General features: G+C 37.5%; 1 long non-coding RNA gene across 1 annotated transcript; it reads left to right on the top strand.

Annotated features, from left to right (window-relative positions):
• The first annotated feature begins 11,884 nt into the window (after nucleotides 1-11,884).
• Nucleotides 11,885-12,186, top strand: LOC110675928. Its single transcript, XR_002499929.1, has 2 exons — nucleotides 11,885-12,076; nucleotides 12,132-12,186. It is a non-coding gene; the product is annotated as an uncharacterized LOC110675928 (long non-coding RNA).

A 12,186-nucleotide genomic window follows, 5' to 3' on the forward strand; every position in this document is an offset into this window, starting at 1 on the left:
TTCTTCATTGAACTCATCTCTTTTAAACCGAAACCAAAAACCATTGATTTAGCTAGTATGGGGTAACATTGATCACTCATGTAAACGACGTTCGATAAAATTGAAAATGTCCTTAAATCATGGCCTCTGAAGCCAAACTCTTACAAGTACAGTCACTCTCCCTAACTCGATATTAAAGGGACCATCGAGTTAGAAAGGTATCGAATTACAGAACACAAAACACATCGAGTTAGCCATGAAAACCAATTTCTACTATGGTTCTCTAATTCGATATCGAGATACGGAATATCGAGTAAGGAAAAGTTAATTGTAATATAGTTTTTGAGTTATTTTAAATTTGAAATCATCTTGAGCCGTGGAATACGCCTAAAGGTAGGCAATTTCAAAATAAAATTCTACATTCCTAGTCGGAACAAGTCCGGCGGCAATTGCCGATGCTTCCGGATCAGGCGATGCAGCAGCTGAAGTTGAAGCCTGGAACATCGGTGATCAAAAGCCTCGTGCCACGATTGGGCCCCTTCTGGAAGACAGCCAAATTAATCTGATCAAGACCTCAACCATGGTGAAGCAGATTTGGGACGCGCTACGAGGCTACGAAAAGACCACTCTGACTTCAAAAATCTCGTAGCTAAAACAAATCTGCGACAAAAGGTATTTTGATGGCGAGGACATCGAGCAGCATGTATTCGAGATGGAAGAATTCTTCAAGACGCTGTCGGTGGTAAGCCAGGTATTGGACCGAAATATGCAGCTGGCAATAGCGCTACGAAGATTACCCAAGTCCTTCAACAACCTCACGACTGCATTGGGAACAGGCGAGACAACGAGTTGACTATCGAGTTTATCAAGTCGAAGCTGACGGATGAAGTGGTCAAGCAAGGAAGCAGGAGTTGAACGATTCCGTGCTCAAGGCTGACGTCATAAAACAAGAAAACGATAATTTGCAACTGTTGCCAAAAACCAGGATACGAACAGAGACAGAAACGTAACGAAGAAACCAAATCGAACGAACGGCAAGAGAAGCGCACCATCCCAAAGTCAGGGCGGCCCGTGAAGGTTTCAAGGACCGGATTTTTCGTTCTTGGCTTTGCACCAGGTGAGTGGACCTGATGCTTGGATTATCGACTCCGGCGCGGCGTTCCACATGTGCGTCGATCCAAACAGCTATGAAACGCTCTGGACAGAAGCGTGAAGCAGAAAGTTTAGCTCGCGGACCACGGAAGGAATCGGTTCGTGAAGGCTGGTGTAGCTGTCTCCGGAGAGTGAACGCAGCCCTGTGGGGTCATGCACAAATTACGTCCCGCTCCAAGGGGGGAGAGGGGGTCAAGCCAAGCGTGACAAGCCTTACAAAATTTTCGAAGGACTCATACAAAAAAACGTGACAAAGGGGGGGGGTCGAAAAAGTCGAGATTTAGCGTGACATAATTTGTGTACCATCCCTGTTTTCCTCTCCGACATAATGTATTTTTCGCAGTTCGAGACCTGAGAAAGACTCGCGAAGAGGAAAAATATCATGACGTTGATATGCAGCCCAGATTCCGCTGTCACGAAACGTCAAATGCAGCCCGCCGTTTTCATGGCTGAAAAAGTGAAAAGTATTGTATTCAAAATAAACTGTTTTTAAAAACCCCAGTCGACGAAGCAGCTTTTTTCTAAACTTGCTGATAAATCTAAACATAAGATTAGTTATTTCCTGGGAGGGAGGCACATATACTACACACGAAATATTGAACAACACTTTTCCAAATTGCAAGATAACTTCCACTCACCAACGACAATCAAGGCAGGCTTGGGAAAAATTGCTAGTTTTCTTTTGATGTGTACCTGCGATCTTTCTGGACAAACTTGGAAAAAGGGCCATAGTTCTATATGCATTTAATTTTAATTTTGATTGTAAAAGAGTAAAAAGATGCGTGTTTCAGTACCGTAAAACGGGGTAACTTTGATACTTTTTTCGAGACTTGAATATTTAGGCATGCTGTTTCAAAGAATTATAATGTATATTTTTAAAACAAGTACTGGTATCCTCACTATCGATTGCACTTGATAGATTGCAAAAAGATTTATTCTTAATGAATATATAATTTTTCATTTAATCGAAAGTCGGTTTTCTGTTTTGGGGTAACTTTGATAATGGAGCATCAATCGAACAAAATTGAATGAATTACGGAACATTTGTAGGGCGTTGCATACCTTTAGGCGTTTAACGCTATATGGAAATTTCTGACTTAGATTACAAAAATGTAAAGTTTGTAAAAATGCTTTTCGCTAAGAGATGTAAGACCATTTTCAAGTTCTATGATAACTAGGGTATTGTATTTTTGTTGTTAGAATCTCGTAATGGAATTTATTTGTTCATATATTTTTTTCTAATGATATGGCATATGTTGCGTAATTCATTCTATTTTGTTCGATTTATACTCCATTATCAAAAAAACCAAAACAGAAAAACGACTCTCGATTATACGAAAAATTAAATATTCATTCCAAATAAATCTTTGGGCAATGTATCAACTGCAATATATTGCTGTATGCGTTTGAAATGCAAATATCAAATGCGGGAACACCAAACGCGGTAAGATATTTCACAAGGAAGGCGAAGTCAAAGATACATAGCTTTTCTTTGCTAGGTTGGCGGTGTATGGATCACGGTTGCTAAGTGTCCTTTGATTTGTTTGTGTTACCGCATTTGGAACGCATTTGAACAAAATTTGCACGTCAAACGCAAACAGCAATATATTATAACTCTTTGACACAATGGGCTCATTCACAAATTTCATAACGATGAAGGGGGTGGGTGGGTGTCGAGCAGTTGTAACAGTTCATACAAAATTTGAAAAATATTCATACAAAATGCGTCACTAGGGGGTCGATGGGTGTCAGAAATGGCCTTTTTTTGCGTTATGAAATTTGTGAATAAACCCCATGCATAAATATTCAAGTTTTCTTCGAAAAAAAAAAAACTATCAAAGTTACCCCGTTTTACGGTAGGATAGGGCAACTTCACCGGTGGTCCAGTTTTTGGTCCAAATTGATTCTAAAAATGGAACTGTCAAAATTTATTAGACCAGTAAAAATAGACTAAACTTCACGTGCATGCACCGGTTGTTTTATTTTCCTGCTCCATTTCGGACGTGATAAACAAAACAAATCAAAATTGTAGAAATTCACGTATGAGCCATTTTTGTTTTCGAGAATTCCTGGTGCAAATCGACGGAGGAATTTGGAAGAAATTCACGAAGAAACTACTTACCCGAAGGCAGGGCTGGTAGCAGTTAAACAGCAAAACAATAGTGACTTTAGTGACCAAAATGACCACCATTTTTTTTCGTAGCTGTTCGCGTTAGAGTTATCAATTTAGAGGACGTCTGGAAGAATTCCTGCAGGAACTCCGTAGGAATTGCTGCAGAAACTCTGAAAATATTCTTGGAGAAATTCCCATAGGAACTCTTAAGAAATTCCTGGAGGAACTTTTAAAGGAACGACAAAGGAATTCCTGGAAAAAATCGAAAATTATTCCTGGAGAAACTCCGAAGGAAGTCCTGAAGAAACTTCGAAGTAAATCTTGTAGGAATTCCGAAGAAATTCTTGGGGGTATGCTCGGAGTAACTCTGGAGGAATTCCTGGCAGAACTCTTGAGAGGATTTTCCAGAGGAAGTTCGTAAGAATTCCTGCAGGAACTCCGAAATTGTCAGAGGGAAGAATTTCCATAAGAACGGCATTCCGTGGAGAAATACCTGGTGTAAATTCCCAAACACTCCTGGTGCAAATCTCCGAAAAAATTCTCTGAATAAATCTCCGAAGGAATTTCTGGATAAAATGTCTGGAGGAATTTCATAATGAAATCGCTGAAGGAATTTCTAGACAAAATCCCCGAAAACATTCATGCTGCAAATCCCTGGAAACATTCTCGGATGAATTCTTTGAAAAAAGCCCCGAAGCAATTTCCGGAAAAATGCCTGAAATTTCCGAAAGAATTCCTGTATAAATCCGCAGAAGAATTCCTGAGAAGAAATCCCCGGAGGTATTCCTGGAGAAAATTCCCGACGGAAGGAAATCCACGGAGGGATTCCTGGTGGAAATCCTAAAATGATTTTCTGGAGGAAATCCTGAGAATTCCTGGTTCAAATCGACGGAGGAATTTGGAAGAAATTCAGAATCTCGTAATGGAATTTATTTGTTCATATATTTTTTTCTAATGATATGGCATATACCATTGTGGTTAATTCCTCTGCCGGGATTCGAACCTAGATTAACTGTGGGATATTATCAATGACCCAACAGGCCTATCATCTGGACCATATATGCTGTATGTCTTGGCCGGTGAAAAAAGTACAACTTAAAACAGTGTCCACTCGTTTCCTGCTGAAGACTCTTGCACGCCGAAGCTGTAAAAGTGGCCGTCAATTTTGAGCTGTTCAGACTTCCCCATTAAACATTTGAAAGTCAACAGCCGACTAAATTGGTTGAAAAATCGGTCGATTGTCGGAAATTTCCATATAACGTTAAACGCCTAGAGATATGCAATGCCCTACAAATGTTGCGTAATTCATTCTATTTTGTTCGATTTATATTCCATTATCAAAAAAACCAAAAAAAGGACTCTCGATTATACTAAAAATTATATATTCATTCCAAATAAATCTTTGGGCAATGTATAAACTGCAATATATTGCTGTATGCGTTTGAAATGCAAATATCAAATGCGGGAACACCAAACGCGGTAAGATATTTCACAAGGAAGGCGAAGTCAAAGATAGCTTTTCATTGCTAGGTTGGTGGTGATATGAATCACGGTTGCTAAGTGTCCTTTGATTAGTTTGTGTTACCGCATTTGGAACGCATTTGAACAAAATTTACTCGTCAAACGCAAACAGCAATATATTATAACTCTTTGACACAGTGGGCTCATTCACAAATTTCATAACGATGAAGGGGGTGGGTGGGTGTCGATGAGTTGTTACAGTTCTTACAAAATTTGAAAAATATTCATACAAAATGCGTTACGAGGGGATCGATGGGTGTCAGAAATGGTCATTTTTGGCGTTATGAAATTTGTGAATAAACCCCATGCATAAATATTCAAGTTTTCTTCGAAAAAAAAAACTATCAAAGTTACCCCGTTTTACGGTAGGATAAAGCAACTTCACCGGTGGTCCATTTTTTGGTGCAAATTGATTCTAAAAATGGAACTGTCAAAATTTATTAGACCAGTAAAAATAGACCAAACTTCACGTGCATGCACCGGTTGTTTTATTTTCCTGCTCCATTTCGGACGTGATAAACAAAACAAATCAAAATTGTAGAAATTCACGTATGAGCCATTTTTGTTTTCGAGAATTCCTGGTGCAAATCGACGGAGGAATTTGGAAGAAATTCACGAAGAAACTACTTACCCGAAGGCAGGGCTGGTAGCAGTTAGACAGCAAAATAATAGTGACTGATCAAAATAGTGACCAAAAAGTGACCAAATAGTGGCCAAATAGTGACCAAAAAGTGACTTCAAAACTACAAGTATTGGTCATAAAAATGGCCAGAAATAAAATACTTTCTATGTGTATGTAAACCAATCTACTGCATATTTATCACATTCGTCATTTTTGACAATTGGGTTGACAAAAATGACAGTTTTTTGTAGCTTGATCGAAAGAGGGATTCCCGAAATGTACGTAGAATTTGATGAAAACCACTAAACTTCAATAAAAAAACAATGACATTTTTCTTATTTGATAAAATAGAAAACCATCATTGAAAAGAATAATTATTTTCAAGATAAGATAAGATAAGATAAGTACCAAGTAAGAAACACATATTTTTATTTGTCTAGTTGCAAAGTTTTAAGGCAAAGTAGACCGTCATTGAAATTTGTACTGGGCATCGATGATTGTGGCCTGGGAGGGAGAAACCAATACAAAATTTCTGTACGTCATAGTGAGCCGAGATTCCGCTGTCACGAATTGTCACTGTGAGCCCAGATCTCAAACATTGGACTAACATGAAAAAAGCGCGTAACTGATTAAAACACATTTTCGTATTTCTTCAAAAATGATAAAAATCGAATGAAAATCAATTCATGCACATAACGCAAGTAATGTCACGAGAGCACCATTTAATCTGATTGAACATAAAGCATTGAAAAACGCTTCGTTCAACTTTTTCCAATGAAAATGAATATTTAGGGCATAGAAAACTGTGGCCCTTTTTTCATGTTTGTCAGGAAAGATCGAAGGTGCACAACAAAAGGAAACTACCGATTTTCTCGAAGCCTGCCTTGATTGTTTTTGGCAAGCTGGAGTTATCTTGCAGTTCAAAATAACGTTGTCTTATATTTCGTGTGTAGTATCGGTGCCTCCCTCTCAGATTGTTGCTAATTCATCTCACGATTGTAAAACAAAGAAAACCGCTTGGTTTTACACTGAGATAACCGAAAAAGTATCCGCATACATTCTGCATGTAAGCGCAAGTAGTGATACTTTTTCGAATCAATATTACTTATGTTGACTGAGTTTTATCACTTTGAAGTTACGAGCTGCAAAATCAACATGGCATGCAAAATCAACGAATGACGGGCTACTTAGCTTTAATGCTTTTCTCTTCATCATTAGCCATTTTTGTAAGCAAATACTGAGAAAGATAATTTGAAAGTACCGTAAAACGGGGTAACTTTGATAATGCGGGTAACTTTGATAGTTCGAGACCCACAACATATTAAACGAAATAACGAAGTTTCTGTTAATCAGTTAAGCAAAACGAATGCAAAAGTAAAGAGTATTAGTATGACACTTCATGTCAAAGCTATTTTCATTCTAATCAAGTGCATTTGAGGCTTTTTATACGAATATTAAAAATTGACACAATTTTAGCATTTTCGAAACGCTTACAAACAATCTGTTCTACGATCACTATTTGATGTAGTTTTGAATAGTTGGCCATTTATCTTTGACAGCCTAGTTATCATAGAACTTGAATACGTTCTCAAATCTCTTAGCGAATAGCATTCTCACAAACTGGGACCATTTTTGTAATCTAAGTCAGATATTTCCATATAACGTTAAACGCCTAGAGGTATGCAATGCCCTACAAATGTTCGTTATTCATTCAATTTTGTTCGATTCATACTCCATTATCAAAGTTACCCCAAAACAGAAAACCAACTTTCGATTATATGAAAAATTATATATCCATTCATAATAAATCTTTTGGAAATCTATCGACAGCAATCGATAGCTAGGATGCCAGTACTTGTTTTAAAAATATAAATTATTATTCTTTGAAACAGCAAGCATAAATATTCAAGTTTTCTTCGAAAAAACTATCAAAGTTACCCCGTTTTACGGTACATCTAAACATCGATCAATAATTTTCATTTATTAACTTTTGGCATGATATTCTACAATACCTTCAATTGTCTTTAATTGTTTCTTTTGTTGTAAAGTTTTGATGAGTTTTGAAATGTCTGAAGCAAATTGCTTAAATATTATGACTTAATTTTTTACCATACTTCTATTGTCCCATGTGAATAGGAATCCAAGCAAACATGATACTGACATGTGTTTATGGGCAGTATAGAGAATTTGAGAAAAAAAAAACACTAGCAAACCCATGATTAGTCAAGCTAAGTTTTGCTTTTTATTAAGTTACATCAACAGAATACGAAAACCATATATGAAATATGATTTGTTATAATTATTGGAAATCTACATTATCTTTTTATTTCATTTAAAAACTTTGTATTGGTGGATTTGTAATTCCATTTCTATCAAAATACTAGTTTTATTTAACATTTTATAAATCCCGGGATCCCAGCACTTCCCGAGACAAGCCAAGATTTTTGTCCCGAATCCCGGGACGAAAAAAATGACCGGGAAATGAACACTCTAGTGGAGAGTCATCCAATGATAAACAGTTTCAGTCAACTTATTGTTATCTGTGAGTATGTTCTAGAAAATTTAAAAGTTGTTTTGTCACATTGCTACATGTAGCAGCATAACCGTCACATTGATAATATACAGGGGATAGGCAAAATGATTGAGATAGGCAAAATTTTGCCCAAATTCAAATGCTTATAACTTTATGAAAAATGGATGAAATTGGATGCATCTGGAAGCAGTCGACGGCAAATTTGGTCCAGTTTTAGGAACTTTCTGGGCCATGCATATTGGCCACTGGACACCGGAGATGTTCCGGATTTTCTGAGGTCATGTCCAAATGTCATATTTTCTGTCGCTTGTATTTTTGTGCGGTGTAAAGTTCGATAGATGTTTGCAATTTTCCTAGAAACTAGAACTAATAGGAAGTTGAATGCCACTGGACGCATTAAGATTGGTTGGAAATCTTCAGAAATATGACCATTTCCGTAAAACTGGTTCCGGATAGCATGGTCAGTCATGTTTGTATTTCCAATCATGTAAATATTATCCGGAGCTGTATCCAAGCGGACACCAACCTTAAAAATGATGTTTCCTGCAGCGTATTCAGAACCATTAGATGCACAGACCACTCTATAGAAGATTCCAGGTACCCCGGGGGAAGTGGTCAATTAGGAACATATCCGGAACCATATCAATATGGGCATCAAACTTCATGATTTTCAAAGGTTATGCTTTCCGAAGCATTTCCAGCATCACCGGCTGCCATGACCACTTTATAGTAGGTTCCAGGTGCCCCGGGGGATGTGGCCAATTCAAAACATGCCCGAAAACACATCAATATGGGTATAAACATCAAGATTTTTGAAGGTGATGCTAATAGAAGTATTTACAGCGCAACTTATTTATACGACCACTGTATAGTAGGTTCCATGGACCCTGGGGGATGAGGTCATGTTTCGAATTGGCCACATCTCTAGGAGCCCCTGGAATCTACTATAGAGTGGTTATTACATCATGTGGTTCTGAAAATGATCGCCATTTTCCAAGTCCCATGGATCCGAATCGGCCACATTCCCCGGGGCACCTGGAACCTACTATAAAGTGGTCATGGCAGCCGGTGATGCTGGAAATGCTTCGGAAAGCATAACCTTTAAAAATCATGAAGTTTGATGCCCATATTGATATGGTTCCGGATATGTTCCTAATTGACCACTTCCCCCAGGGTACTTGGAACCTTCTATAGTGTAGTCTGTGCATCTAATGGTTCTGAATATGCTGCAGGAATCATCATTTTTAAGGTTAGTGTCCGCTTGGATATAGCTCCGTATAATATTAACATGATTGGAAATACAAACATGACTGACCATGCTTTCAAGAACCAGTTTTACGGAAATGGTCATATTTCTGAAGATTTCCAACCAATCTTAATGCGTCCGGTGGCATTCAACTTCCTATTAGTTCTAGTTTCTAGGAAAATTGCAAACATCTAACGAACTTTACACCGCACAAAAATAGAAGCGACAGAAAAAATGACATTTGGACATGACCTCAGAAAATCCGGAACATCTCCGGTGTCCAGTGGCCAATATGCATGGCCAAGGAAGTTCCTAAAACTGGACCAAATTTGCCGTCGACTGCTTCCAGATGCATCCAATTTCATCCATTTTTCATAAAGTTATAAGCATTTGAATTTGGGCAAAATTTTGCCTATCTCAATCATTTTGCCTATCCCCTGTACATGAGCCTCGTAATGTAGTAGAAAAGAAACTCCTATCAATAATATTTTCTGACTATTCACCCAATATTGGGTATGTGCTGTATAAAATTTCATCCAATATGCACTTTTGAGTCTCTGGTAATTTTTAGAAATTTTAGTTTCTACTCATACTGCCATAAAATGTATGGTTTTCCATTTACTCAATACCTACTTTGGTCGAATGTTACAAGTATGGAGTAAACAAACCCCGGATACAATTTTTTGCAAAATTCCTGTTCATTAGCAACCTCACTGGCAAAAAATCATTGAAGATTTTGAAGTAGAGATGCAAAACTAATTACTTGGAGCATTTCTCATCAAATCTGTGGAATAATTCGAGGGAAAATTTTTAGTTGTAGACAAAATTTTGGCGACAATCGTGAATGAATTTCAAACAAGTCTGATAAAAATCCTGATAGAATTCAAAGTTCAAAAGCTAAATTCGTGGCAAAATGTCTGTAAAATTAAACCATTTCTTCCAAATAAACAACAGTAAAGGCACAAACGCAATGATAGCGGAACGGCAACGGAAAGCGGAACCGGTTCGCCAGCATGGATCACACCATCTCGACTGAGTTGTCAACGAATGAAAGTGAACTGACACTGAGTCGACAAGCATGTTATAGTTCAAGCTGGCGAACCGGTTACGCTTTCCGTTGCCATTCCGCTATCAATGCGTTTGGGCCTTAACTCCAAAACGCAACTGACAATTTCGAGATAAACCGAATCAGAAAATTATTCCATTCATATTAAAATATCTATATTTTAACTGATCGTTTGAATAAATGAATTAGGTTTTGAAAACAATCATATCACTCAGGGGCGGCTCGTAATTACACGTTTTATCTGATCTACGACCCTGAAAATGACTAATTTTGCATATTTAGATTATAAAACAAACATTAAACCACAGAAGTAAACGCTAATTTGTTATTGTATGAACATGTGGATTTGATTATTTGGAATAGCCACCGATATCACTAGTAATTAATTATTATTGTTCAACAACGTTCAAGCATTCATTATAGAGACGTGTTTATGTATAGAAAATAGTTTACCAAAGCCGTATGAAAAACAGTGTCAAGAGTTGATTTATGGATAAATGTATAGTTTATTTTCTTACATACAAAGGTATCGACCGTGATAATTTTTTATTTTGAATTTATTTATCGGCATATCGATCTATTACAAGGAAGTGACGTTTCAAGTAATACTGTTTCATATGGTATGCCCTCTTCAACATCTAATCCAATTTCTCTCGCCGTTCCCTTACGGTACCTATCCATCTAGTATTCATTGCTTTCTTCTCCATGCTCCCTCTTACTTCGAGCAAAATAGATCGATATGCCGATAAATAAATTCAAAATGTATAGTTTATTTATTGGAATTTCAAATACAATTTCTTAAATTATTAATAGTACTCGCTTTAGAAGTTCTGTACGAGTTTCTGACAAACTCTTTGAATTTTTTGGTTGTTATTTCTAACCATCTCCGTCTTATTCTCCGGAGGAGTTTTGATGATGTTTGGAAAGGTAACCTGCCTTTAATTTCATACTCAATGAGTATTACTCATCAGAACACGAAAAAAAAGTGACTTTAGTGACCATTTCCGTGAAAAAAGTGACTTTAGTGACTTTTTGTTGAAAATAGTGACTTTTTAGTGACCAGGTCGGAAAAAGTGACCAAGTCACTAAAAAGTGACTTGCTACCAGCCCTGCGAAGGGATTCCTGAAGCAAATCCCTGGCGTAATTCTTGCAGCAAATCCCGGACGAATGTCTGTAAGAAAATCCCAGAGAAATTCTTTCTTCAATTACTTTTTTTCACTTCGTAGACTTTTCGCGACGATGAAGGAAAAAGAGATTCCACATGTGCTTTGCAAAGCACACGCACCAACGGAAAACCTCGTAAGGAACTGACATCGTGTGCGTGAAAAAAAGCAAAAATATCTCTCTCCTTGTTTTTCTGTGTCAAATCAGATTTGGAACAGCTCAAATCTTGTTCCAAATCCGCCCAAAAATGGACCAGGCAGTTAGCCTGTTCCAAAAAAAATAGACCAGAAAGCTGGTATAAAATAAAATTGGAACATAATTTGCAAGCTCCAATTTTGAAAATGGTCCGAAAATTTGGAACCAACCTGTGACTTGGACCACCGGTGAAGTTGCCCTGCAACTATATACAGCTATGGACTTATCCACGGTCTTCTTTCATCCTCGACTTTCTTTTTCTTTTCTGCTCTAAATGCGGGTAATGTTTACATAAAATGACATCCGGACATGAACATGAAGTGGATGAATGCACAACGAAATCGTTCATTTTTTGTAAACATGGCCCGCAGTAAAAGGTGTTCTTCCCGATGGAAGCAGCAGCGTGACGTCATTGTAAATTAGTTCATATGGTTACTTGGGTTAGTTCACAACGGGAGAATCATGGCCAGATTTCTGCAGGTGGGTGAGTGTGAATATTTTGTTGCTGATATATTGGTTTTAATAAAAATTTCTTTCAGATAGCCATTGTACTATAGCCATCCCTGTGATTTTCATTTGAAGATTTTTTTTTTT

The sequence above is a fragment of the Aedes aegypti genome, chromosome 1 (genome assembly GCF_002204515.2).
Source record: "Aedes aegypti strain LVP_AGWG chromosome 1, AaegL5.0 Primary Assembly, whole genome shotgun sequence".
In the NCBI taxonomy this organism is placed as follows: Eukaryota; Metazoa; Arthropoda; class Insecta; order Diptera; family Culicidae; genus Aedes; species Aedes aegypti.